At 35.1% G+C, this 27,726-nt stretch overlaps 1 long non-coding RNA gene across 1 annotated transcript; it reads left to right on the forward strand.

Annotated features, from left to right (window-relative positions):
- Nucleotides 1–254: 254 nt before the first annotated feature.
- Nucleotides 255–27,726, forward strand: LOC147080057 (uncharacterized). The gene is made up of 4 exons (XR_015070752.1): nucleotides 255–338; nucleotides 829–1,017; nucleotides 2,547–2,730; nucleotides 25,713–27,726. It is a non-coding gene; the product is annotated as an uncharacterized LOC147080057 (long non-coding RNA).

Here is a 27,726-nt window from a genome sequence, read left to right on the forward strand (position 1 = left end):
TAAAAACTAACCAATACCATCTGTAAATAATTGTAGTCTTAGTTCAATAAAAACAAATATGTATGACTAACAAAGTTTAATGTACACTATTTATGGCAGATCTTCTTAACAGCCAACCTCCACCCTTCGCTACTGAGATCTATGCCTTGTTGAATTTTAAGGAATCTTGTTAAAAAAAAAATGAAAATTTCAGGTCCTACTAATGATAGACAGCGTACTGTTGTTGGTGCGTTCCAGCATGCGCGGGCTGGTTATAAAAAAATTGCTCAGGAGGATATCAAGACTGGTTTCTCCTCGCATTGACCATCATCGACAGCCTTGACACGGCCTTACTAAAGGTAACATCCTATTTGTATATTTAAAATAGTTGTTGGAGTCTTAACCAATACTTAACAAAATACACTTGCTATTAGCACATCGCATCAGTATGAGTATGCCCAAAGTACTCGCAGTGGCGGGGCTGATTCGCATACAATAATACCACTCCAGTATGTGTTTAATTACAGCTATCAGTTCGCTTTCATTATGCTAAGGAGGTACATGAGTCCGCCAAGACAGTCAACAATTTAAAGGCAATCCTGTTTTTGAAACTTATTATCATATTATAATATTTCAGATATTCCTCTTTTCTTCGTTTCATTTCATGATGAGAATTGAATACAGTAAAACCTCGTTAATAAGAACACTGATAATTCGAAATTCGTCGTAATTTGAAATATTCACAAAAAAGAGTTTTAGATTTTCGGTTCCGTGGAATTCGTATTAACGGGGTTTTACTGTACTATGTACAACATTAATTTCATTTTACATTCACTTATTCTCATCCAGATTGATTTGGGCGAAAGGTTGTTACCAGCTTTTGAAACACCTTCAGGAATTCCATATTCCGATGTGAACTAGGCTACATGGCGGGCTCACTCTCCAAAATGGTCACCTGACAGTTCCACATCTGAGGCTACCACTATCCAGTTGGAGTTCCGAAATTTATCCAGATCTTCCAATGACCCCAAATTTGAGGTACCTAACATATACATAATATTTTAATTTTCTTGAACTCACATTTTAGCCGTTTATTTTGTGATGGGTTGGGTTGTGTGGAAAGGTTGCAAAATTGCTTAGCTTATGAATTATTAAAACACAAAATATTTAATTTGATTTATAAATCAACTGTTGGAAACTAAGGACAGCCGTATTTACAGGCTTGAATTTTGTGTAATATTCAGTATGTTACTAAATCAATTTACTTGGCAGCCTGGCCTCTATATACAGAGTTTATACTACCAAGGCCTAAGAATTATATATTTAAGTAAAATAAAAAAAATCCTACTTAAAAAGAAAAAAATATAGCACTAGAATGAGGGTTACCACAAATTGTTTCACTTTGAAATAGTCAACATCGACAATGATGAATATTTACATTAAAGAAATCTGGCAATAATTTTGAATGGACTAGATTTGAGGAAGTTGGAGTTTTGTGGAGAATAGTGGACGCAGGGATGTAGTCAAGGAACTAACCTATGTTGGCGTTTGGCGTTGGTTGAATTGTAACTGAATAATTTGTAATATGTTTCAGAGAAAATGACTATGCCACTCCACCTATGTTTTTATTATATGTACTCCACTATACACTCAGGCTTTACAATCGGTTCTTTTGATTTATAATAAACTTTTCCTGCCGGCATTGTAATTCATATTTTTTATGCAGTCACATCTTTTTTCATATGAAAGAACCATTTCGTTTTCGTCATCACTCAGTTCGTCTACACTTCAAATCATAATCCGAATGCTGTATCAATATGTAACTTGAAATCAATAAAGTACAAAATTAGCAGTAAATTCAATACAAATAATTTACTAAAACACTAATATTCAATGAAATGTTGTTCATTTACAACAAAACTAAATGCATCAAAGCAATCACATAAAGTTCTATTAGAATACAATGTGAAAAACTTGTGATACACATTAAAATAATACTGAGTGCTCGGCCGTAGTGATTTTGCGGGCGCGGCGGCGTCTTGCGAAACTCAAACGTATAACCGTGTATATTTTGCCCCAAAAAAGACACTGTCTACGAACATTACACACACGGTTATACGTTTTTCGCAAGATGCCCCCGCGGGACCACAACGTTCTTGCACTGAAGCACACATTTTCCGATAGAATTTGCTTATAGTAATTGTATATTCAAAACAAAATTAACACGTTCAAGTGTGAAAATGTGGACAGAAATGGCCGCAAGTCGTTTGGAATTTCCTGATTTTGACAGCCCTGATTTCGTAGAATCAAAGTATCATGTCTAGTCTCTGTTTTACCATTGATTTGAATCAATTTTTCTTTCCAAATATTTTCGTAGAGTCACCAGCAACACCAAAATTGAGAAATGGTAGATTTGACAATTGAAAAGCCACGAAAATATGATGTGTTTCGTGCGTTACATGCATGTGTCTCACGATTTACTATAACGAGTCCCGTTTGTCATGGGCCTAAGAGGTCAATGAGATTTTATCTTGAATGTCTGTTTTACAGTTCTTATTTTTCTGCAGAAAGCCGCAGCGCAGGTCTCAATGGAGGTGCACAAGTTACAAAATACCCACTCGTGCCCATCTTGATCAGCCCCAGTACGGGGAAGTTTCTCTTTTACTCCACCATCGCATTAGACACCCGCGGCGATAGCTACTATGAATATCTTCTCAAACGGTGGTTGCGGACTGAAAAGACACTTGACTGGTATGTACTATGTTTTTTTTTTTTTTTTTCTCTGCATATAAATAAGTGTAACATGTTTGCTTGTGTGTGTATATTAGCTACTGCCATTGAGAAATTACAAAATATGTCATTCATGCGTTGCTTGTTCATAATTTTCGTGTTCGTCAAGAAAGTATAACCTCCAGTCCAGTACAGTAACATAAATATTTACATATTGTTTATGATACATTTGAAAACATTTTACATTTTCAGACTTATGCTACTTTTTAAATTGTCATTGCCTTACATTGATATACTACTGGATGAATCATATGCTTCTTAAAGTGACGCCCGATTTTCAGCGACTCGGCCAGTGTTAAAACTTACTGTTTTAATATCAGCGGACTTAACTCGATATAAGCTCACTTAATATTTGTTTCGAAAACGACCTGGCAATAATTATGGGTGAGCCCGATCTAGCTTGCATCTTACTCTAACTAATAGTCAGCGCATGACGAATTGCTCTGTCCGCTCAGACATGAATTTTTGGTAGCTTGCAAACTTTGGGTTGCAGATACCCTTAGGGTCACTATTCCAAGAACGCAAATTTAGTTTTACAGCCAGGGCAATACGGGTGAAATTCGGGAATCCATGTTAACGGTCTTAACGCATTATACCTACAAGGAAATATTATAAGACGATATTCGTAATATCTTTTGTGGTACATTTTTAAAATGACACTTGTATGGGAACTCCTCATCTAGTAGTATATCAATGTTGCCTTACAACCTGGTTCAATCCAGTTGCTAGATGGAAACCTCTCCAAATTAATTCCATTGCTCTTTGGCCTGTGTATGGCTACATTATTTATCACAATGATTCTGTGATATTGTCATTTTCATCTTCAGGCTGAATCTATTTTCTGATAAAGGCATCCCCTAGCTGATTCTTTTCCTGTCAGTCTGTGTATTTGGTTATTTATAAAAAAAAATGTGATATATATTCTTATCCATCTCATCAACATGAATTTATTGCAAGATATAGGCCTCGCCAACATAATTTTCCTCTCGGCCCCGTGAAGCAATAGCGTTGCTATATTCAATAATCGGCGTATGCTGACTAAATTCTTTTATTTGAATAGTACAACACAATCAAACTATCATTAACAATATTAAATTATTGTCTACGATTAGTCTAATTATTACCTGCGATGTCTCTAGAATTATGAATTATTTATTATTAATTGCTACTATTTGACGGAATATATTTTTCCATTGAATATCTTCCATTTTTGGCATATGTTTTTTTTTTATTTACATCACATTTTTGTCTAACGCGAGTTATATGAAGGCGGTATAATGGATGTTTGTGAATATTATTTAAGTTTAGGAACTATTCCATTTGAATATAATTCTACGATAGTTCGTAGTGCTCGGAAAGTTCACATAAACACATGCCATATTGTAAACAATGTCGATGTGTGAATAAAGAGAGGAGACGAAGAGAGAATATAGCAGTTTTCTGTTTAACTATTTGATTGCGCGCACAATATACTTGATTTGTTAGTACATATTTGGCCATATGCGATTAGCTGAGCGGGTCAATCTTTGAAATTTTGCGTTTGCCTGTAATATTGCTTCTTACCATTTCAGTCTGCGCGATGATTATTTGGTTACTGTCGAAGGGATTCAAGAATTTCTTGTCAGGCATACCTCACCTAATAAATTGCTATTTGTAGGAGAACTAGTCTCAGGTGGAAAATCAGAAAAGGTAAATGGAATTCTATATTCTACTCTCTGCACCGTATTAGTCTTCTATAATGAGAATTATCAGTACCTCGGAGGCAAACGGATGCAACTGCCATATTCCCAATTGTTCAGGAGAGCCATAAAACAATTTATATTTTAGATAAATGTATAACTTCTAAGAGAATGTCAGAAATCACTAATTTAATACCGAACCTATGACTTTTATGAAGGTATAAACTGTTTAAATATCAGTTGTCATTTAAACACAATGCTTTCGTCTATTATGAAGAGATTTTTGTTAGGCAACATCGAGTCTGGACAAATTTTTGCAGTGGTCAAGAAGTGTTCTAAACTATTTCACACGGGTTCATTGACAGTGTAATGAAGCATCTGCAAAATCAGCTGATGACGACTTCTGACCATCGTTCGACAAAAAAATTTAATTCAATAGGTCATTGCTCCAACGTTCTTCTATTATAAGACAGCAATTTCTGGTCATGAATTTTTTTGACCATATCGTCGGTATATAGTGGCAAAAGGTGTTAAGTCAAAAAACCTTGTTTTGAGATATTCGTCTTTTTCTAAATTCAAGAAATTGAAACCTCTCTATTTAAATAGTTTAAACATTTTTACCTAAACTTGCTACTTTATGATATTTGGTAATCATTTATGAATTCGATTTGAGTATTGTCAAGGCTTTTTTATAGTAATAATAATTATTTTTTTGAGTTTATTTACAAAATGGTGAATTAACGTTTTTGCCACAACGATTTTTGAGTCAATAGAATAGTCAAACATAAAATGTTGTAGTTGAGTAGTAATCCATTGGACTCTAATAATAATAGAAACTGGCCAATTTAAAATAAAATTAAAATTAAAACAGAAATAATATTAGGTAGTTGGATACTATTAGGTAATAATATTAGGTAGGTATAGAAGTAATTGATATTTTTGTATGTAAGATTAGTAATAATCTTGTTTCAAATTATGATACTTTTCATCTTTATTAAATTATTAAACATAAATTTGTGTAGCTAAGTACTAGGTAAAAATAATAAAAAAGATACATTTTTATATAATTTATTTATCAGAACATTGGATTAGAGGTGGATAAACAGTATGGGGATGATGATTACACAAAAATAATTTATGAAAACAATTAAAATTAACATTCACCCTGTAAAATTAATTAAGAAAACTTAAAATATAATTTAGAGATCATTATTTCCGCTTCATCATAGCCAACCTCGAAGGGTTCGAGAACAGTATTTAATTTATTTATTAGAAACATCGGATAACAGGTGTATAAACAGTATGGAGATTTAAAAAAGAAATTCGGCAAATACTTTCTTTTAATTCATTTTGATAAAAGTGGTATGATTATGAGTCCTTGCGCAGTTTGCCGTCAGCAATTCGTACCCTTTGGGTTTTGGAGCAGCACTGTCTGCATTCCTTAAAATAAAATCCCCTTTGCGCTCGAAGTTCTTTCTTCGTCTTCTTTGGCCATATCCGCCCCTTAATTGGAGCATATTGACACCACGCGGCGCCTCCAAGAATCCTTATCGCTCGCCAGTCTTTTTGCTCCGTTCCAGGTCAAACCAGCATCCTATAGAGCATCTATAGAGTAAACACTCTATAGATAGTATTTAGCGGCCTTCCAGGACGCCGGAGTTAGGTCGGCTTGAAGAACAGGCAAGCCAAGTTGAGGTTCTCTTCTGGCATCCGCAGCACGTGGCCGAGCCAGGTCCAATGTCGCCTCTTCACTCTCAGCGTGATGAGAAGCCGTTTAGTGCATTCTCTTATCTCCTCGATCCTAAAGTCATACCACCGCATACCCAGTATTCATCACAAACATCTGTTTTCGAAGCTCAGTATACGGTTGCTCTGAGCCTTCGTAAGGTGCCATGATTCGCTACCGTAAAGCAGCACCGTCAGAATGCAAGCGTCAAGTTGGCGGCATTTGGTTTTGACCGAGTACAATCGTGAGTCCCAGACATTAGTAATATTGTCTCCATCCACAACATCACTTTGGTGTGCATCATCTAAAATATAAATAAAACATATACGTTAGTAAGGATGTCTTTCCGATTACATAAAAATACGCCATAGAAACGTGATATCAGTACACAAATAATTAATAATTGTAGAGCAAACTTCATTTTGAGGTTATGTTGAATTAAGTTGCTTACCTTTTACATGCTCCCTTATTTTATTCTGTTGCCCATACAGAAACATAATATTTCCAATCTTAAATTATACACGTCGATAAAAACGATTATACAATAGATTACAAGCACAATCGTAGAAAATATGAGATATATAAATACGCGCGAAACGTCAACATTCAGAACCAACTGTCAAATGGTTGCAAGCTGTGTGTGGCATAGACAATAAGTCAATATAAATAACGGACAAGTGACTAGAAGCTTGAAGCCAAATAACGTTAAGTCATCTTATTGTTATTTGCCACTATGAAGTATGAAAGAAAGTGACTTAACCCTTAACACTCGAGTGCCGCCATATCGGCGGCATTAGAAGTTTCCCGTATTACTCGAGTGCCGCCGTAGCGGCGGCACCACCTATAAAGTCATTTTTTGTAATATTTTCAGAAATTTTTATAATGCGATTTCAATCAAGTTAGAATGAATAATAATAGGTTATTACATTTATCTGAGAAAGAAGTCGGCAAAAGAATACTGCGTGCCTAATTTCAACATAGTATTTTTATCGGAATCTTCTCTTTTTTTATTCGTAGGTCGTCGCTTGCAAGCAATGTTTTTTTGTCACATAAATTTTATTTATTGAACGTTCCCAGACTAGAGTGAAGTGTTTGTCACGCATGATTTTGAAGTGTGTTTATATTTTTTATTGGTTCTCGCTAGCGCAGGGGCGTCTCGTATAGTTTACAGTTTTATATTTGAATACTGTTTTTGATGACAATACTTACTAGTATATTATGCCGATTCGGAACCTATATAATGTGAAATACTCTAATGAGTCAAATGAAAATTATTACGTATCGATTTATTATTTTTTGAGAAATCTTTTGATAATGTGTACCGCACTGGGAATGAGTTGTTATGAGCCCGAAACTAATTTAGGAAATTTACGAGACAGCCGCTTATATTACAAGTGTATTTGAAGGCAATTCATTTGTATCATATTTACAGTCATAATGGACGATTTACACTTTATAGCCAGTTCTCTACATACCGCTATTTCATTACGATCTGTGATAAGCCAGGATTACATATTGGAGATTGCTTTGTGAAATACCACACAATGAAGAATTATAAATAAACTAAAAATAAGTACAGTATATTCCTTATAAATTTATTTTACAGAATAAAAAAAAATAATTTTTTTTTACATTTTTTTCACCAATTAATAGTTTTATATTGAAATTATGCTTTGTGCGGGAAAAAGTCTCGAGTGGGTGGTATGTACCTATAAAAAAATTTCGAGTGGAAAAGGTTAATACGTATTGAATTCTTTAAATTATGTCACAACTACATGGACTTTGGCGGAGCTTGTTTTTTCAGATGATGGAGCGTGTTAAACTTTATAATTCTGCATTCATAACTCAAATCAGCCAATTTTTGACTTATCGTCATCTGCCACTATACCGACGATATGATCCTAGGAAGAACATTTTTGTTTTTACGAGAAATGGGTGTTGGCCACTTGCTCACCTTTTAGGTCCATACTCTGACTCCAAACACATGCTGAAAAACAGTATGTGTATTTGCCAGACCCACGACATTGTACACTGACACGTTAACCGCTCAGCCATCATGCAATAATGAAACAGCATAAAACAATTTTGTCCATTACATTTCTATTCATTTTAACCCTTTCCCGGCGACCGTATTCCAGTAGGATACAGCTAGTACGTAACACATGGGCGACCGTATAGCAGTCAGATACGCAAACCTTGACCTGTGGATAACGCAAGAAATATTTTTCATGCGGCATTGAGAATTTTATTAAAAAATAGCCCGATCCATCCGCCTACTTCCACCTATTTAACTTTGTCAAAAATATGTTGTTTTAATTTCATAAACATCGATCTTTCGAACCCTCTCGATCTATTGAGATTCGCCGGTATGATTGCATCAGTTCAAATCTACGCGGTATTTTTCAGCGCCTGCGCACTAGGTATACAAAATATTTTCATTCGAGTTGAGTGTGCGCCGAGTGATTTATCGTGTCAAGTTGAATATTCACCGCGATCTTTACAACACCATGTTTGCGGGAATAAAATACAACCAAAAAACCGAACCTGTGTCGTCGTAATATTTATAAATATGTACTTGAACTTGTGTTCTGGATTATGTCATTTATTTTTATTACTCATGGTCATGTCGTCATGTGTCACCCCAATTGTTTGAAAGTCATAAATCGAGCTCATTATTGAAAGTCGTAAATATGTCGTAAAGATACGTCCACACGGAATGAAAAAATATAATATATTATTATATTTTAGTTAGGACGATTGCGAGTTTTACCAATAAATTACGAACTACTATGAAGGAATATATAAAACGTATAAATAAACGTAAGTATAAAAAAAAACACACGGGTATACAACATAATATAAAATGTAAATCATGGAATATTGACTCTTCAACTATATTACATATTATCTTTGTATGCAATTTAATGTTTATAAAATTTTAAAACCTCACGCAATAAATGTTTTATAGCACTTTTACAAGCACGCAGCAGATTTTACAAAATAAATATTGTTTTTTTTATAAAACATAAAACGACAATCACTAACATAACACAATGCTCAATAAAACTGAAAAGTTTAATCTAGTAAAAATCCAAATTACACTAAAAAAAGAACATAAGGAATTATTACCATATTTCAACCACTGTGGACTCAACTTTACGCGACCCATAAAACTTGTAATAATATGCGACACAATAAAAGCTATTATTTTCAATATTTTTAACGGCATTTTTAAGTGTTTCTAACATGACTAAAATAAAATTAGTGTCAGTGATTTATTTCTTTTCATAGGCGCACAATCTCAATGACGCGTTTTTACGTCACAAACATGGCTGCGTATTTTATCGGTACAAGGGACTATGGACGATTTTATTCAAGTATTCACAGCTAAATTCAACAATCGATTCTATTTTTTAGTGTGGCACTTCGAACCTTATGTATCTAGGCATGATAACAGTAATACCAGCTATTTTTAATTGCCGTATTTATCATAATATAGCGAAGCATAGCATTTAGAAAAATGGTACCGCAGAGAGAGCCCCTTTCATATTGAAACTGACGCGGCGGCCGGGTTAAATATGTGAAAAACCTCATTTCCATTTAATTCTCATTCAAATTTACTCTAGGGTTCTTCTTCCGTCATGTTCACGCTACAGTTATAGATTTTCATATTGTTCTTGGTCCTAATTCTTCAGTTTGTATTTGATTAATTGCCCTTTAAACTGCGAAGTCCTGCGTGTCCCTAGGTGGCAGCTTTTCGTCGGGCACCACTGAGAAGGCTGTGTAGGATTGATTATCTCTCGCCCCACCTCGCCATTCTTTCCACCGCAGGCAGCACCAAAATCTCCTCGGATGACCAAAGGATGCTATTCCTAGATTTTGATCGTGATTGTACCAGTGTATGTCAATTCGTGGTTCAACATAATAACACAGAGTTTCAAAATCGTGCACAATTGGTACAAAGGGTCCTACGGAAAATAGTTTAGATGTAGCCACTAGTGTCATGCGTAGAAGTGGAAGCCTCACCCGTAGTCATGGTCAACATCGGAAAGTGTCATAATCGTCCTGTTCTCTCAGCGCTGTTTCTCTTTTGATCAGTTATATTTCATAATCGGAATCCAAGAATTCTATGGTTTCTTGGACTCACTTATCGGATTCCATAGCATGTTTGGATATTTTGATAGCACATATAGACATTTGCACAAAAAATTAACACTAAATATTTCTCTACCTACACAATGATTCACACGAACAATATCAGTTCTTAAAAAAATAGATCATATATTGTCTTCGGTGGAGGTTTGCATTAACAGATTTTTGTTTTTACGAGAAATGGATGTTAGCCACTTACTCGACTTATTAGGTTTATACTCTGATTCCAATCACAGATTTAAAAACAATATGTGCATTTGCCAGACCCAGGATTCGAACCTAGGACCAACGACATAAGCTAACGCGTATGTCACTTTGCCATCGTGGGCGATAAGATTATATAAATAATAATCGATCTGTCAATAATTTTGAAATCATCTTTATTCTAAATTTATTATTGAACATGATTGATTGATTAGTACTACGTAATCACATTTTACCATTTTTTTTTTTAACCCTTTATAGTAGGGCATAGGTGAAAAACGGTTTATTTATCGACCACCTCATTTATGAGCTATAAGTCATACACTTAATGTGGAAATATCAACCTTAGTACTTCAAGACGTTGTCGAGAACGTTCTCTGGTTACGAAATAAGAATTCTCTAATCCCATCTCCATCTAATATGAAGTGTACGTCAATCGCTCGCAAAACATTATTTCAACAATTGGTCGATGTATCGGCCATTGCGCGTTTGCGGTCGCGACTCGACGAATTCGCGAGTGGCACTTGACTTTGCAAGTCATTTTGTTCCCATTTATATTATATTATAGTTGTGAAAAAAGGTATGCACATAATTATTTAATATGCATTTATTTATCGATTTACATTATATTGTGATGGAGTACTTGTTTCATCATTCTATTGCCAAGCGGGAAGTACATAACCTCAAATTTGCAATTCGCACGGCTAACTTCTAGAATTATTTTAAACATAAAAAAGCGGCTTAGGCAGTTGTGTATAGTTATATTTTATTGTGAATATAGTATACTATCATAAATATATTTAATTTTTACTCAGAATATTTGGGATCGGAAAAGTTCTCAAAATATCTGAGAAGAAATGGTGTTTTTTTGTTAGTTGTGACATCAATTGAATGCTAAAGTACTCAATTACTATCAATATCGCAACTTTCATGGGGTTGTATTGTATTATATTTGACTGTAGAAGCAACACATCATCAGCCGGGGTAGACGCAACCGCTAGATGAAGGCCTCCCCCATCATACTCCATTTTTCGCGGTCATTTTGTAATATGTTAATGTTGTAGGTCGGTAGGTACTGTTACGATAATATGTTTTATTTTTTTCAGTTCATTATAAATAAATCTAAGAAAAAGAGCTGTCTATGTGCTTCTAGTACGGCTAGATAAGCAAAACTCATATCTTATTTTTGTAAGCAATGTAACGTACCGTTTTTGCATACCATGTTTTGAAAAGTATTACGTAAATGGGTATAAAAAAAATAAAAACTGAAATGTAACTTTTCTTATGACTAAATAAATAATATTTACAACCATTATTTATTTGTTTTATTCGAAAAAAATTCATCATAAAATCAATAAAAAAAAAACCATAAATTATAGTTTTTACTAATATCTGATAGATGTTTTTAATTTTTATATTGAAATTGTTTTAAGATATTAAATATCTGATGCAAAATGATGGAGATCGGTTTGAAATGAAGAAAAAAATGCTTTGCCCTATAAAGGGTTAAAAGTAGAGGTGAGTTGGAAATACTGTCACCAGTTTGTGTACTGAAGTTTCGGATGAAACTACCCATACTACAACTGTCATTGTTCTCCCTTTCTCCTCTGTTGTAAAGTTGGTATAGTGAAGGACAGAAATGGTCACATGTTCGTTTTATAGTACCTATACTATTTGAGTCCGCCTTAGTTTTAGTTTTAAGTGTTTTAGTTTCAGTTGAGTATGAGACTTTATCGAGTTCCGGAGTTCGTCGCATGGTATGAGGTCTCGCCGTCCGCTAGCTAGTTCGTAGTCTTGCTACGTATGAAATCATCACCGCGGCGTCGCGACTCGCGTATGTTTAGTAATAAATACTATGGAATTAGTTTTAGTTTCAGTTGAGTATGACATTTATATCGAGTTGACGTCAGTCGCAAGCCGGAATAGCGGGTTCTGATAACGCTAACTGACTACGCGTTTATCTGGTTTTGTCATGTCGAGTTTCTCGATTTTTTAGTGTTATAATTGGAACTTATAAACATAAACTGAATTCAAATTGTATGCGTGATTGTATAAATGGATAATAATTATATTATACTTAATAAATAATTTGTGTAAAAATGGCTACTAAAAGGTTAAGTTTCGTGTGGAATCGTTCCAAAGAAATAGTTACAAATTATGCCATCTGTAATGTTTGTAAAATAAAAAATTCATACAAGTCAATGTCAAATTTGAAGAAACTTTTACAGCGCAAGCACCCAACTATTCATATTGAATTTGCCAGGCAAAATATAGCTCCACCTGTAAATGAAACCAGTGCTTTTAATGCTCCAGTATTTTCTACTGAAACAGGAGTGACTAGTGCCATAGTTCCAGCTATACCTGTCTCGAAAATGGGACTTTCCGAAAAGCGGATGTATTTTTAACGATTCTATTATAGCCGATATTTCAAATACTAGTAAGTATTTTGGAACAAGTTTTAATACTGGTAGTAAGTATACTTAGTCTTCAAAATCGACCAGTTTTCCCACCTCTAGTTACAAGGATTTATATGGATACAATGCATAAAATATCTATGTACCGAAATAATTGCACCTATTTACGGAATTGCGCAGCGCATTCAAAGTTTTTATAAAAGCTGAAAGATAACAGAACGGTATCGATAACTGGACATTATAATATTATTACTTCACTATTCCAAACAGAGATAAAGTCACTTATTTATTTTTGGACAACACTAATATGGGTTGAGTCTTATGCTATATTATTTTGATAATATTGACAAAAATCGAAAAACATCAGTAAAAAGGTAATAAGTAAAAACAAGTTTGGAGAACAAATTTCGTCTTTATTGCTTAACGAGTAACGAAAATACATAGCGTAAAAACTTATTTGTTATCTATATGTTGGTCGCGGTCTATGAACAAGCCCATGGCCTCCACAAGGGGGGGCTGACAGGGCTCTAGCTTGGGGGCCCGGCGTGGTGGGTCGACCATATGAACGAGTTCAACGCACATATAATAGGCGCGCTATTTTCTTTCAAGATTATTAATATTTTTAAATATGAGGTTGTGCGATGCAATTTTTGATTGTTTTGTGTTGATATGTATATGTCGACAACTCCATAATTCAAATTATAATATTAATGTATTAAAATAATCGCTGAAAATACACTGAATTCCCATAATTTCATCTCAAACTATTTGGAAAACACTACTGTTGAGTGTCACACTGCCTTTAACCTGAGCGATAGGTAGGGAGACCACCAAAGATCCTGGCCTGGGGGCCCGCTTCAGGATGAGGGGGCCATGCACAAGCCTCTCACTGTCATCTCACATGACGTAGAGGTTAACGGTTAATCTAGTTAAATGTAGTCTTGGTTCTACAATTGCGAATACTGCCCAAAAGAAATGTGTCGAAAATTGTTCAGACTAGGTGACTCATAAAAGATGCTGGTGATCAATTGGTGATCTGTATTTCAATGGCTTCCTTTATAGATATTCTCGCTTCTTGATATGCATATTCCTAATTTTTTAACGTCAATGTCAACACTCAGTTTTTACGCTGGGTAATGGTAGTATGCATAGTATCGATGCAAAATTATGCGCATAGCATCCTGGGAAGAGGCTCCTATGACTGATCGTTTATGATGTGCTCGAATGCTAATTTAGGTGATCTTATTACTACTTCAATTAAGTCCAAATGAGAAGCCTTTTTCCTCATGGTAATTAGGTCATAGCATTTGATCAACCCAACTAAAAATCAGACATAGTTGAGTGTGTAGCTTATCCTTTTCAACCGACACGGTCGATCGGTTGGTTGATCTGAAAACTTATTCATGGACTGTATAATATGTAATATGTGTCGCTAGATTTCAAAATCAGCCCATAATAAATGAATAGAAAAACAGCTTTTTGTTTTCTCAAATACACAGTCACAAGGGTGAACGTTTATATTATTTCGAGTATAGAATATTTAAAATGAATAAATTCCACATTTTGATAATGCAGAAATGTTAGAAAGCAGTAGAGTTCTTCAGCAATTCACAAAAAGTAAAAAATACCTAAAGGTGGACTTGGCTGATTTTGAAATGTAGCGACACATATATGGTAGAATTAATTATATGTTTTATGGAGTTGCGTCCTTCTGCTTCGAAGGGGTCATGACAGTTGCATCCATTGCATTGAGACTATTTTCATTATTATAGGAATTAGAAGATTAAAATTTTTATCAATAATTATTATAGAAAATGGTTTTAATTTAAATGGTTTTAATGGTTCAATGAAAATTGAGTTTCATCCTTCTGCTTCCGAGGTACCGATATATATTTGCATAGTTAATGTAGCTTTTCACTCATTGAATTAAAATAAAAATTTGGGTGATTTACAAACAACTATCAAATAGCACTTGAGGAGGAATGGTTTTTACCAGTTGATTATTACCAATTTTGGGATTGCCATCCTAAAGGAAAGTCTTTACCTACCAGAGGCACCTTATATATTAATGGCACCCAACTCGAGCAAGTCAGCAGCTACGTCTATCTCGGACAGCAGATGTCCATAGATGGAAGCATGCACGATGAAATTGCTCGAAGAACAAAGCTGAGATGGAGTGCTTTCGGACGTCTGAATAGTATCTTCAAGAGTGACCTACCATTATGTCTTAAGCGTAGGGTGTTCAACCAATGTGTGCTCACGTATGGCTGCGAGACGTGAACCCTCAACACGAGAAATGTCCAAAGGCTAAGAGTCGCACAGCGAGGTATGGAGAGTTGTATGTTGGGCATCACGTGAAAGGACCGTAAGAGAAACGAATGGATTAGGAAGCAGACAGGAGTACGCGATGTAATAGACATTGCCAAACAGCTGAAATTGAGATGGGCGGGGCGGGGCATATTGCTAGCCGAAAGGACGGCTACTGGACAAATGCCGTCATCCAGTGGTACCCAAGAGGCACGAAATGGTCACAGGGTCGCCCTAAAAGCCGCTGGATTGACGAACTGGTAAAGTTTGGTAAAAATACGTGGAAGCGAACGACACAAGACGTAGAGAGTTGGAGTAAGCTTGGGGAGGCCTTCATCCAGCAGTGGATTGACCCCGGCTGATGATATTTTTATAAAAATCGATGTTTTTTAACAATGAATAAAAAAAAATGTGAGATAAACTGAGAAAAAGATTTCTTGTTATAAAATGTTGAGAACCGCTAAATTTATTTCATTATATTTCTATCCAATCAAAATAAGAACAGTATAATACTATCTAATCATTCGAAAAAAAAATGGAACCGCAGGTTTGCTATAGTCTACTATATAATTGAAATAATTATAGTAGAATAACAATCGCTGGAACAAAATATATGAGGTGAATTTAGAAAAAAATATCTTTTTATAAAATCTTAAGAACCACTGAATTTATTTTACAATATTTTACTATCCAACCAGAAGTCTGACGTAAAATTATTTAAAAAAAAAAACTTTTTATGAAATGTGGAGAACCACTGAATTTATTTGACTATAATTTACTATCCAAGTAGTAATATAGTTTTATAAAAATATATATTTTTACTTACTCAACTGACCTTGCTTTTTACTATACTATACTGTCGCTACACTGGTTGGGAAACACTGCTATAATGTATTGTGTAATAAAAATAGTAATAGTACATAATGAAAAAATATTCTAAAAACTTATAAATCACAGTATAACCTCGTTTTTACGTGCCCGGAATTCATGTTTTCCCGGCAATTGCGTGTAATTTTTTCAGTCCTGATGTATTTCAGTACATTTAATACCCGCATTTACGTTTTTCTTTCCTGCGATTTACGTCGGAAATATTCAAAATATGCAAGTTACGCACGCTTGACAATGATTGGGTCGTGACATTCGAACGGTGTAAGGTGTTTGGAGGGAAAACTCCGTGTCTTGAGAGCGGCGCACGGTGATTGGTCGGCGAGCGACGCTGTGATTGGCCCGAGTTCGGCGCATAACAAGTTGATTGGTCCATTGGTCGCCATCTTTTCTTTTGGCATCGTGTTTGTGTTTTGTATACAGTCCGTCTGTCATTATTTTGTCATCAGTCTTGCAAGTTACAAGTTTGCGGTTTATTTATTTCATATTGCTTTCGGTTCGATTATTATTCATTTTTACATCCTCATTCTTTCAAACACATAATGTCTAACCAAAGGAAAGCTTTGTCAGTGCAAGAGAAAAGGAACATTCTCTCGAAAAAATTTAATAAACACGTTGGCTCACGCGTTTCACTGGCCCGATATTTAGGAATACCCATTACTACTTTGATCACAATCATCAAAAACCGTGAATCTATTGAAAAAAGCACTATTCAATGTGGACCTGGGGCGAAAAAACTTATGTACATCAGAGCGTCGAAGTACGAAAAAATGAAGGAGATTTTAAAAGAATGGTTCGTCAGTGCGCGGGCCAGTAATATTCCCGTCGGCAGTACAATCATTCGTGAAAAGGCGCTGCGCATCGCGAATCGACTAAATATTAAAGGACTTACTGCATCAAATGGATGGATAGATCGTTTTAAGAAGAGGCACAAGGTGGTCTACAGATCAATTTGCAGAGAATCGCAAAGTGTTGATTTGGACATTGCTAAAGATTGGAAGCCTACAGATGTGCCTACATTAATTGCAGACTACGCTCCCAGAGATATTTTCAAAGCCAATGAGACTGGGTTGTTCTTCAACGTTCTACCTTGTAAGACTTTCAGCTTCAAGGGTGAAGCCTGTCATGGAGGAAAATTAAGCAAGGTTCGTCTCACTGTTCTCTTGATTACAAATTCAGATGGCAGTGAAAAGCTTCCCCCGTTAGTGATTGGGAAGTCTGCAAAACCCCGCTGCTTCAAAAATATCAGGACATTGCCGACAAAATATGCAGCCAATAAGAAAGCCTAGATGACATCAATCTTATTTGAAAAGCAGCTTACTTCATTGCTTTGATGGGAGTAAAACATCGAAAAATATTGCTATTCCTCGATAGGTGCCCAGCTCACCCCACAAACTTTACTTTGAGCAACATTCAGTTGGCATTTTTTCCTCCTAACTGTACAAGTGAACTGCAACCCCTGGATTTAGGGATAATTCAGGCATTCAAGCACAATAGAAGAAACTTGGTACAGGAGTTATTGTGTCAGTTAGAACTAGGTGAGGACCCCAACAAATTTAAGATATCCATTTTAGATGCAATGCATTATACTGTTAAGGCATGGGGTGAAATAACCGACTCTACCATCAAGAATTGCTTCCGGAAAGCTGGGATATACAAGGAGCAGGATAAAGACGCACCCAGTACCCAAGAAAATATCCAGTGTGATGCTATAGAAGGCTGGTAAAGGATTTCAGACCAACCCCTGGAGGATTATGTAAACCTTGACTCCAATGTTATGACATCGGACTTGATGGAAGTTGATGACATTGTTGACAGTCATTTAACACCAGCAGACTTGTCTGCTGAAAAACTGTTTGATGAAGAAGAAATCTTCAAAATTAACTCACTCCCAAGATGTGTGCTAAATAATTAACTCACTTATCAAAGGGTTAATAAACTTTGTCAGTCATACGTATTTGTTTTCATTGAACTAAGTCAACAATTTACTGACGATGTTGATTAGTTTTTTAAAATTCAAAGAACCACTGCGAAAACAAAGTCATTATAGATAATATTCGAAAAATAATCATCTTATCTATAAAATATCCAAAATTATGTATGGTTTATACATAATTTTCGATATTGCAGAATGAATTAAGGGGCATATTTTTTTTAGTATGTCATCAGTATGATTGAGACAGTATCGAGAATTTTCCATTCAGAATTGGATTTCAGACGGTTTTCACAAGATTTTATTAAGTGTTTCTTCCTTTCATTTTGTAAAATGTAAGTCTTCGGTTCATCTCATGAAATCTAGGGATCTTATAAAAACATTTGACATGTCGCGAAGGCTAATGTTTTAATTTATCAAATTTATTTATTTTACATATAATGAACATATCAAATTATAAATTCAAAGCGTTCACGACATTGCATAAAATAAGTGTTCGTAATTTTTAAAAATAAAAATACAGAGAAATGTGAGTTAATAATACAATAAGAAATAAAATAAAATAACAAAAGTAAATGGAAGCACACACAGTGAACTTTGATAGACCCTATCTTAAAAACATATTAAACAACGTACACCTAAATTCACCCTCACGTAAGTGGAATATATCAATATCGGAAGCGATTTCAATAAACATGGTTATTGCCATCCCAATTGGCATTACTAATGGCAGGTTAGTTCTGCACCTTGGGAGAAACAAACAACGGATGCCCTCGATTCCTAAGGTAATTATCAAAGACACACAAGCCAACACCACATAGAATGGCAGAGTTCACATTTATGCCGTGTATAAGTCTGAAAAAATATGTGGCTAAATAAAGATCTCTTCAAAATTTTAAGTTACAGTATGTAATAGGGTGTTCATCCAAAATTTTCGAATGCGATTTTACGCCAGATATATAATACGCCCGTATAATTGCGTTCATCCAAATTTAGTACATAAGCATCTCGCCGAACCCGAACACCTAATGCCCCTCTACCATAAGTTTAGCGAAACCGATTGCTAAATTCGGCAGAGTCCATTTTTGACAGATCGCAACTGACAGCCCGCGTTTGTTGATAATTGTCATAGGTTCTTGTTTTCTTCCGTATTTCATTATGATTCAGTGTATTATTTTGATTATTGTCTAATGGTACTATCTATTTTCTAATTGATTCTATAATTGGTGCTTATTTTATTCAATCATGAATGCTTTATTTATAGGTAGTAAACTTTGCTTTCGTAGATAAAGCTAATCTACAATGCCGCAAATTTCGTAAAAGAGGCGACGCTTTCAAATTTAAGAGTCTCGTTAGTAAATACACATCAGACGCAGATTCATGAAATCAAATAAATACAAGTAATATAATATTTTGAACAACTCAATTCACATGATTATGCTGGAATCGATTTATGCATAATAATTATATGGTAGGTAGGTATACTATCACGATAACCATTTACTCTCATTTGTTTATATTGTAATGATTATTTATTCAATAACGTTTATTCGGCATTCGGATTATCCGGCCATTTTTTTTTTTTTCGACCATGTCCGATCCTGATAGGATCATATGGGCCTCCACAGAGTGGAGGTTTGTATTGACAGATTTTGTTTTTTACGAGAAATGGATGTCAGCCACTTGCTCAACCTATTAGGTCCATACCCTGACACACACAAATTGAAAAACAATTTTTGTACTTGCCAGACCCAGGATTCGAACCTGGGACCCACGGCTTTGTAGTCCAACGCTTATGCCGCGCGGCCACCGTAGCCGTACGGCCATAATGTAGTATTAATCGAAAAATAAAAGAAATATGTAATATGAAAGTAAATGTAATAGCGAGTTCAAAATATATGGACCACTGGGATATCTAGCGGCAAAATGTGAGAAATTGTCATTTATTTGACAGTTAAGTGCCCATAGACATCAAAAACTGACCATAGAGAAAAAATATTTTTCTGTTTTAATATAAGGAATACTTGTTTCAAATAGGCGCGCATGTACAAACACCGTTATTTGAATAGAGCATAATGGAACACGGCGGCGCCCGTATATACAAATCCGAAGCTAAGTGGGTGAACCAAGGCCTGAACAAAAACGATGCATGAGTGCGAGTGAGAAAGTATTCGGCACCCTTATAATCTCTGCGACACGCGCTAGAGTAAGATAAAAGGTCTACATATTTTTGAGTCAGTTTCCAAAAGTATCGCTGGCAAATCGTGGTGAATCGCTTCACGTAGCATCGATAATCTGCGAGTTCGTGTTGCTAAATTTAAAGTCAGTGGTATATATTTTTAGTTAATTAAGTAGGAAAGGTGGTTCTGCGTGTTGTATTAAAATATGGTAGCCGTACTGATAAGCAAGAAGATTGTATTACGTTTCATAGGTAAGTTGATACATGTTCGTGACAATTTATTTGTATTTTATTATTTATTTTAATATCAGTGACCTAGTGTTTCTTTAAAATAACTTAAATTATGGATATCTTTACCTAATGGTTGCATTTTGACCGCTTAAAAATACTATATAACGTAAAAAAAATAGAAAATTATATTTTAATTCTGAGCGTCTAGTGCGAGCACTTTGGGCGAGCACCAGCGAAATGGTCTATGGTCTCGAACATTTGTAGGCGAATGTGTTCGCTCGCCCACAAACCAAACGCACGGCACGTAGCTTCATTTTGCAATGCAACGGGTGGCGTCTAGATGTATCTATAGTCTATGGGGTGAACACTCGACAAGTTTTATTACGGCAATAAACGGTTTCGGCGTAAGGTGAGACCGTCATAAACCATTCGGTTCGGCTTATTTCCATGGAAACCCTATAAGTATACCTAAGAGAAAATCAGTCTAATAGAGCCGCCACAGATAATATCCATACAGCCAAAAGTAAAAATTTCTTTTGGATTTTCTCCACCATAAGTACTTCAACTGATGCGGGGCCCAAACAATAGACTCACTCTCAAGTCTGCTTCTAACTAAGGAGTTATAGAGAATTTATAGTACCGTAACATCCGAAAAGACCCGGGAAGTACGCAGACAAAGCCCAACATCTTTAGTGCCTTTTTACTAATGGTACCTATATGACCACTCGACATCAGTCTACTGTCAAATGTAATTCCAAGATATCTTACAGATGATATTCGTGAGAGAAATTTTCCATGCATCGAATACTGGAAAAACAATATTTGTGAGGCTTTGCATGCAACGATAAAACATTGAAGTCCAGTTTGTTACGCCTGCCCCAATCTAATATACGAGGGTGGGTCAATAAGTCCTTAGAAAAGCCGACAGGTGGCGCGACTAGTACTGTAAGCGGTTTGTTTTCATGCAGCGGCACTACCGATTCAGTATGCTGCGAAGTTTCAATCAGATTGGTCGGGTTGTTGTTTTTTATTTTCGTACATTTAAAAAAAAAATTTGCTTGTTTACAAAAATGGAGAAAATTGAGTTTAGAGCTGTTATTAAACATTTTAATATAAAAGGGTTAACAGCAAAGGAAATAAAAAATGAGTTGGATTTAGTTCACGGCATATCTGCTCCTTCACTTGCAACTATTTATAACTGGTTAAATGAATTTAAACGTGGTCGTACATCAACAAAGGATGAACCACGCTCAGGACGTCCTGTAGAGGTGACTACACCAGAAATGATCAATAAAATCCACGATATGGTGTTAAGTGACCGAAGATTAAAGTTGAGTGAGATAATTGAGGTTACAGGGATATCAAAAGGTAGCGTCATTTCTATTTTACATGACAAATTGGGCATGAAAAAAGTTTCTGCAAGATGGGTGCCGCGTTTGCTCACAGTCGACAATAAACGCAATAGGGTGGTGGCCTCTAAAGCCCTGTTGTCGCTCATGCAACGCAATCCGGATGAATTTTTTCGTCGCTTTGTGACTAGATGAAACATGGATACACCACTATACTCCCGAGACGAAAGAACAGTCAAAGCAGTGGATTGCGAAAGGCGAACCATGTCCAAAGAAGGCGAAAACCGTAAAATCAGCTGGTAAGGTTATGGCTACTGTATTTTGGGATGCACGTGGAATTATTTTCGTTGACTATTTGGAAAAAGGAAAAACAATAACAGGGGATTATTATGCATCTTTATTGGACCAGCTAAAAAACGAAATTGAAGAAAAACGGCCTCATTTAAACAGGAAAAAAATCCTCTTTCATCAGGACAATGCCCGTGTTCACACATGTTTACGATCAATGGCTAAAATTGAAGAATTGAAGTTCGAATTGGTCGACCACCCACCGTATTCGCCAGATTTAGCCCCCAGTGACTTTTTCCTTTTCCCAAACTTAAAAAAATGGCTAAGTGGACAACGTTTTTTTTCAAATGAAGAAGTCATCGATCGGACAAATGCTTATTTTGAGGACCTTCCGAAAACTTATTTTTCTGACGGTTTAAAAAAAATTGAGAAACGTCTAACCAAGTGTATTGAGCTCCAAGGAGATTAAAAAAAATACAAAAATAAAAACTGTTTTAATGCTTTTTTCTAAGGAATTATTGACCCACCCTCGTATTATCTATATCAAGTTGGAGTTGACGACAATCGTCCAAGGTGACAACTTCCAAGAAGAGTTTCAAGTCATCGGCAAACAACAAAAACATAGCATTTTTAATTACCAATGCTGTCATTTATAAAAATCGTGAACAGCAATAGTCCCAAATTTGAGCCTTGAGGCACACCAAAAAATGTTTCAAATGTCTGTGACTGATAAAGGCCGTATGATACGAATTGTTGATGATTCTTAAAATAACTATCGAATAACCTGAGAAATCGATCAGACAAGATAAGTTGGAGTTTTTCCATATGAATATCGTGATCGAGTCTCAAATGAATTCGAGAAATCATTGTAAGAACAGTCAACCTTGCAGCCTCTATATAGTACTGACGACACAATCAGTAAATACCATCTGGTTTGTTTCCGTTGAACGGCCTGCTCTAAATCCATGCTGCTCATTCATTATATATGACTCAATCCTTAGAGAAATCATGCTGTGCATCATCATCTCAAGAACTTTTGCTGGTGCAGAGAGAACAGCTACCGGCCTATATTTTTCTACTGATGACTCTACCACTTATGAATTGGAGTAACCTTCGACATCTTCCGTGTTTCCGGAAAGATACCTGTCTCCATTGTCAGGTTAAATATATAAGCAAGTGGGCCCTTGACAAAGTCAATACAACTTTAAAAAAAAAACGTTGGACATTATCCGGTCCCAAAGAGCATGTATTTTTAAGTTTTTTAATAAATCTAAGCACGTCACCCTCATCAATTGGGAAGATGACAACAGATTGGGCACCGCATCACGCATGATCGTTTTTTTGACGTTGAGACGACATCCAGATTCAGAATACTACTTGCGTAGATGGACCTGAAATGATCAGCAAATGCTTCCAGGCTGTATGATAGTAGTGTTTGACTATAATGTCTCCAATAATCTCCCGAGAAAACCACTTCGGATACCGTCTTCCACCTTGAAAAACATTTATTAAACACATTATATTATTATTATTCGACCATGTCCGATCCTAATAGGATCATATGGACCTCCACAGAGTAGAGGTTTGTATTAACAGATTTTGTTTTTTACGAGAAATGGATGTCAGCCACTTGCTCAACCTATTAGGTCCATACCCTGACTCGCACACAAATTGAAAAACAATATGTGGTCTTGCCAGACTCAAGATTCGAACCTGGGACCCACGGCGTGATAGTCCAATGCTTATACCGCACGGCCACCGTGGGTGTCATACATTATAAAAGCCTAAGCTATATACTAAACAAGGACTATAGATATCTAATGGATTTAAGTTTTGTACTATTCCTATCTAGTGCATTATAATATAAGGTAGGGGTTTTTTTTACCGACACTTCAACTATTCATAATTATTTGTTAAACATTTTTTTTATTGACTGGATGGTAGGTGATAAAGTTTTTACTTACATTATTGTATTGATTTATTATATAAGTTAGAGTTAATTGTTTTCTTTGTCAGTGTATATTTGCCTTTAGGTGATTGTACATAGTATAGTGCCTGAAGATGCCAAAAGGCGAACCCCGGGTCGCAAAAAACGACTCAAATGGAATAGTACAAAACTGAAATCCATCAGAATTTTAATTCAAAATCCATCAAGTATCGCAAGGACTTTAATTACTCCTTTTTAGACCGAGAAAAGACCTGTGTGCTCTCTGCACAAAATATAACGCAATGAAGGACGGTGACGAGAAGAAAAAACAGTTTGAGCAAAATGACACCGAACATAAAATGGAGGGAGAGAGAAGCCAACACAATAAAGCTATGGACAAAGAAAGGGCAACTCGAGAAAACACTTTCGCAACAGTAACCTTTGACCTGTAGATTGTTTTACAAATTCCAAGTAGCGATGTCTCATCTCTGTATTACAGCAGAAAACTCTGTTGCTACATTTTGAAAATTTATGAAGGAGCTCCGCCTAATAATGCTTTCTGTTATGCTTGGCATGACATAAATGGCGAGTGTGGTAGAATAGAGATTGGTACATGCTTGTATAGTTATCAAACTAACTTGCCAAGCAATATAAAAAAAGTTTAGTGACACGTGCGGTGGCCAGAACCGCAATCAAAGTATGTTGGCTCTTTTGATGTACGTGGTCCAAAACTCGAACAAAATATTGTAGTATTGAAGCAAAAGTTCAATACATTCAATGATGGAATGTGACAGTATGCCCAGTGCCATTGCGAAACAGAAGAGATTCGTGAGCGTGTATACGATGCATGACTGGATATGCATTTTTCCAGCTGCTCAATTTAATCACAATAAGAAAACTGCGACACTATACCACAAAAAACTAAAATACAGTGATTTTTATGATTTGGAGGCGTATAAGCCTCTATCAATAAGTTCACAAAAGCATAAAGATTTAATGGTATTATGTGAAAATGGTGTGATACCACAAGAATTCCACCACTGGTACCAATCTCTGCCGAGCTCAACCAGCATTATTTATAGGAATGCAGAACCTGATGTCGGAATTGATACAGAGGAGTAGTAGTTTTTAATTATTATTTGTTAATCTTTCATTATGTTATTACTTAATTTTCATAACTTTAATTGGTTCGTTATTAGCATTAGATTTCATTAAAAAAAACACTTAATTCATTTACTTTAGGTATTTATACCATGTTAAAAGATTATTTCATTCAATAAAACTTATTATTTACCGCATTATCTTTATTATTACTTATATCACTACCTTTCACTATCCTTCTTTGGCTAACATTGTTCAGATTATTAACAAGCTAAAGTCACCAAACCATAATTGAGCTACCTTGCCTCCATCAAAACCTTCCAGATGTTTTAATTAGCATCAAAAAGTAAAAGTACCTTAAAGAAATTGTTAATAAGACATAAGAAAATAATGTAAAAATGTAGATAAAACCTTAAAAACATGTGTTTTTTATGTTTATCTAAAAATCTGTTATTGCACAGCTCTCTATCCAAGTATCTTATTCTTTTGTATTCTGTGTACATGGTTGATTTAGTGTAGTCTTGGGTCCAGATATGATTAATTTCAATAAAATTTCTTCTTGTTTCAGAATCAACCGCCATAAGGCTGACTGATTTTTGCAGTGCTGATATGCTGAACGAGCAAAGTTTGTAGAAATAAACAAGTTTTATCATTATACTGATTCTTTTTCAAACCTCAAATAGCCATTGTAAAGTGTTTTTCTAATATAGTAAAACTCCGTTAATATGAAAATGATAAATTCAAAATACATCGTAAATCAAAGTTTTCTGCGTATGTGTTGCAACGGTTCCATGACAAAACAGAACAACGATAATTATAACTATGACCTTTCAGGCAAAATATTAATTTAATATTGAAATTGTTCTATTTCTATTATGTTGATGGATTTTTAATAGCACAGATTTTCAATACGCCATAATAAATCAAATTATATACTTAATTTCTGCATTCCTAATCGTTAGAAAGCTTCAGATAAACGGGACTTAACTCAGTGTGCCTGCAAGCTTAGAATATCTCATCTTAATCAATATCTATAATATGTTTAAAATGATTGGGTGACTAGGTACAACGAAATAATGACCTAACCTAACATAAATAGATTCCATAAAAATTGATGTTTCATTTTTCCCCTGGCTGTTCTGTTTTGTCCGGTTACCCTTGTGTTGTCAGTAATAAGATTTTGCTGTATGACTAATTATTGTAATTTGTGTGATTGATTTGAAATCAAAACGAATATGGCCAAGCTTACGAAAACAGCCTCACTAGGTTTGCTAGAGTGAAACAAGTGACGTGGCCGGCCCTGCGCAATGTAATAAAAACTTTCCACAGGCGCTGCAACGGATACCTGTGGCTGGTACATGGCACATCAAAAAAACCAATAATCATGTAAAAAATGCTATTAGAAATTTAAAAGGACACCGATATGGTAATGATCTAATTTCAAAATAAAAAACAATTGTATTCTATCAAATAATCGTTTTATGTAAAACGGTTCACAGTTTAATACAGTTACAGTAATTAAAACTTGGGTAAGGGCACACACCAACTTGCCTATGTTTATATTTCACTGTCAATTGAAAATTGAATGTGATGGGATGACTCACTAAAAATGACAATGGCCCAATGACTGTAATATATTTTATGAAAGAAAAATTGTCAAATTTCGTTTGCAATATAATATACATTTTGTAATTAGATTTTTTTTATATTTCGGTTCAATCGATTTCGAATTAACAGGGTTTTACTGTATTTAATAATTGTTCATATGTTATTAAAGTAAGTTTAAGTTAATGAAAGGATCAGAATATTTTTGTATCATTCATGCATTAAGTATTATACTTAAATTGTATATACCACTAAACATGTATTAAATCTGTAGTGGGCAGTGGCGGCTCCTCTAATACCAAGCAAGTCCTACGCACTTCCTGCATTTGTAAGACATCACTCATTTTTCATCATTATTCATACGTGTTTCACTCACTCACGCGAAGTAGAACATGTAGCATTATTATGAACAATACTCCTTTCATGTGCGCAAAGCGATTCCGATCCAAATACGATCTTCAGTTTACATAGGATTACTCTGAGGTCATTATAGAACTACATAGACGGTGGTCCTATGTCCTGTAGTGGCGTTTATAGCAATTTTTACACAGTTTAGATAGTCACACGAAATTGATGGTTCTAGAAACAAAAAGGCAGTTCTTATTTTATAACAATGTTGGCAAGTTAATAAAAATGTCATATTATTAGTATATAAACAATATTTGTAAGACCTTTTTTTAGAAACACCCATAAAAAAGATATGAGACATTTTTAATGAGTCACCAACATCTTACAAAAATAGAAACTGCCGTATTTGTTTCTAAAGCCCTCTAATACATTCAATATAATTAAAAAACACAACGACAATACTAGCAATAGTAGCTGAAAATTTAATTAGAACGGTACTATAAGAGAACAATCCTTTTTTAATAACATATACATACATTAGAAATAAATGGAGTTTGAATGAAGCATGATTTGCAATATAAATAGTACCCAGGTGATGCTAGTTCCTTTTATAATTTCATATAAATTTA

Source organism: Rhyacophila brunnea, unplaced genomic scaffold (assembly GCF_057557595.1).
Source record: "Rhyacophila brunnea isolate RB1 unplaced genomic scaffold, BYU_Rbru_1.0 scaffold_1, whole genome shotgun sequence".
Lineage (NCBI taxonomy): Eukaryota > Metazoa > Arthropoda > Insecta > Trichoptera > Rhyacophilidae > Rhyacophila > Rhyacophila brunnea.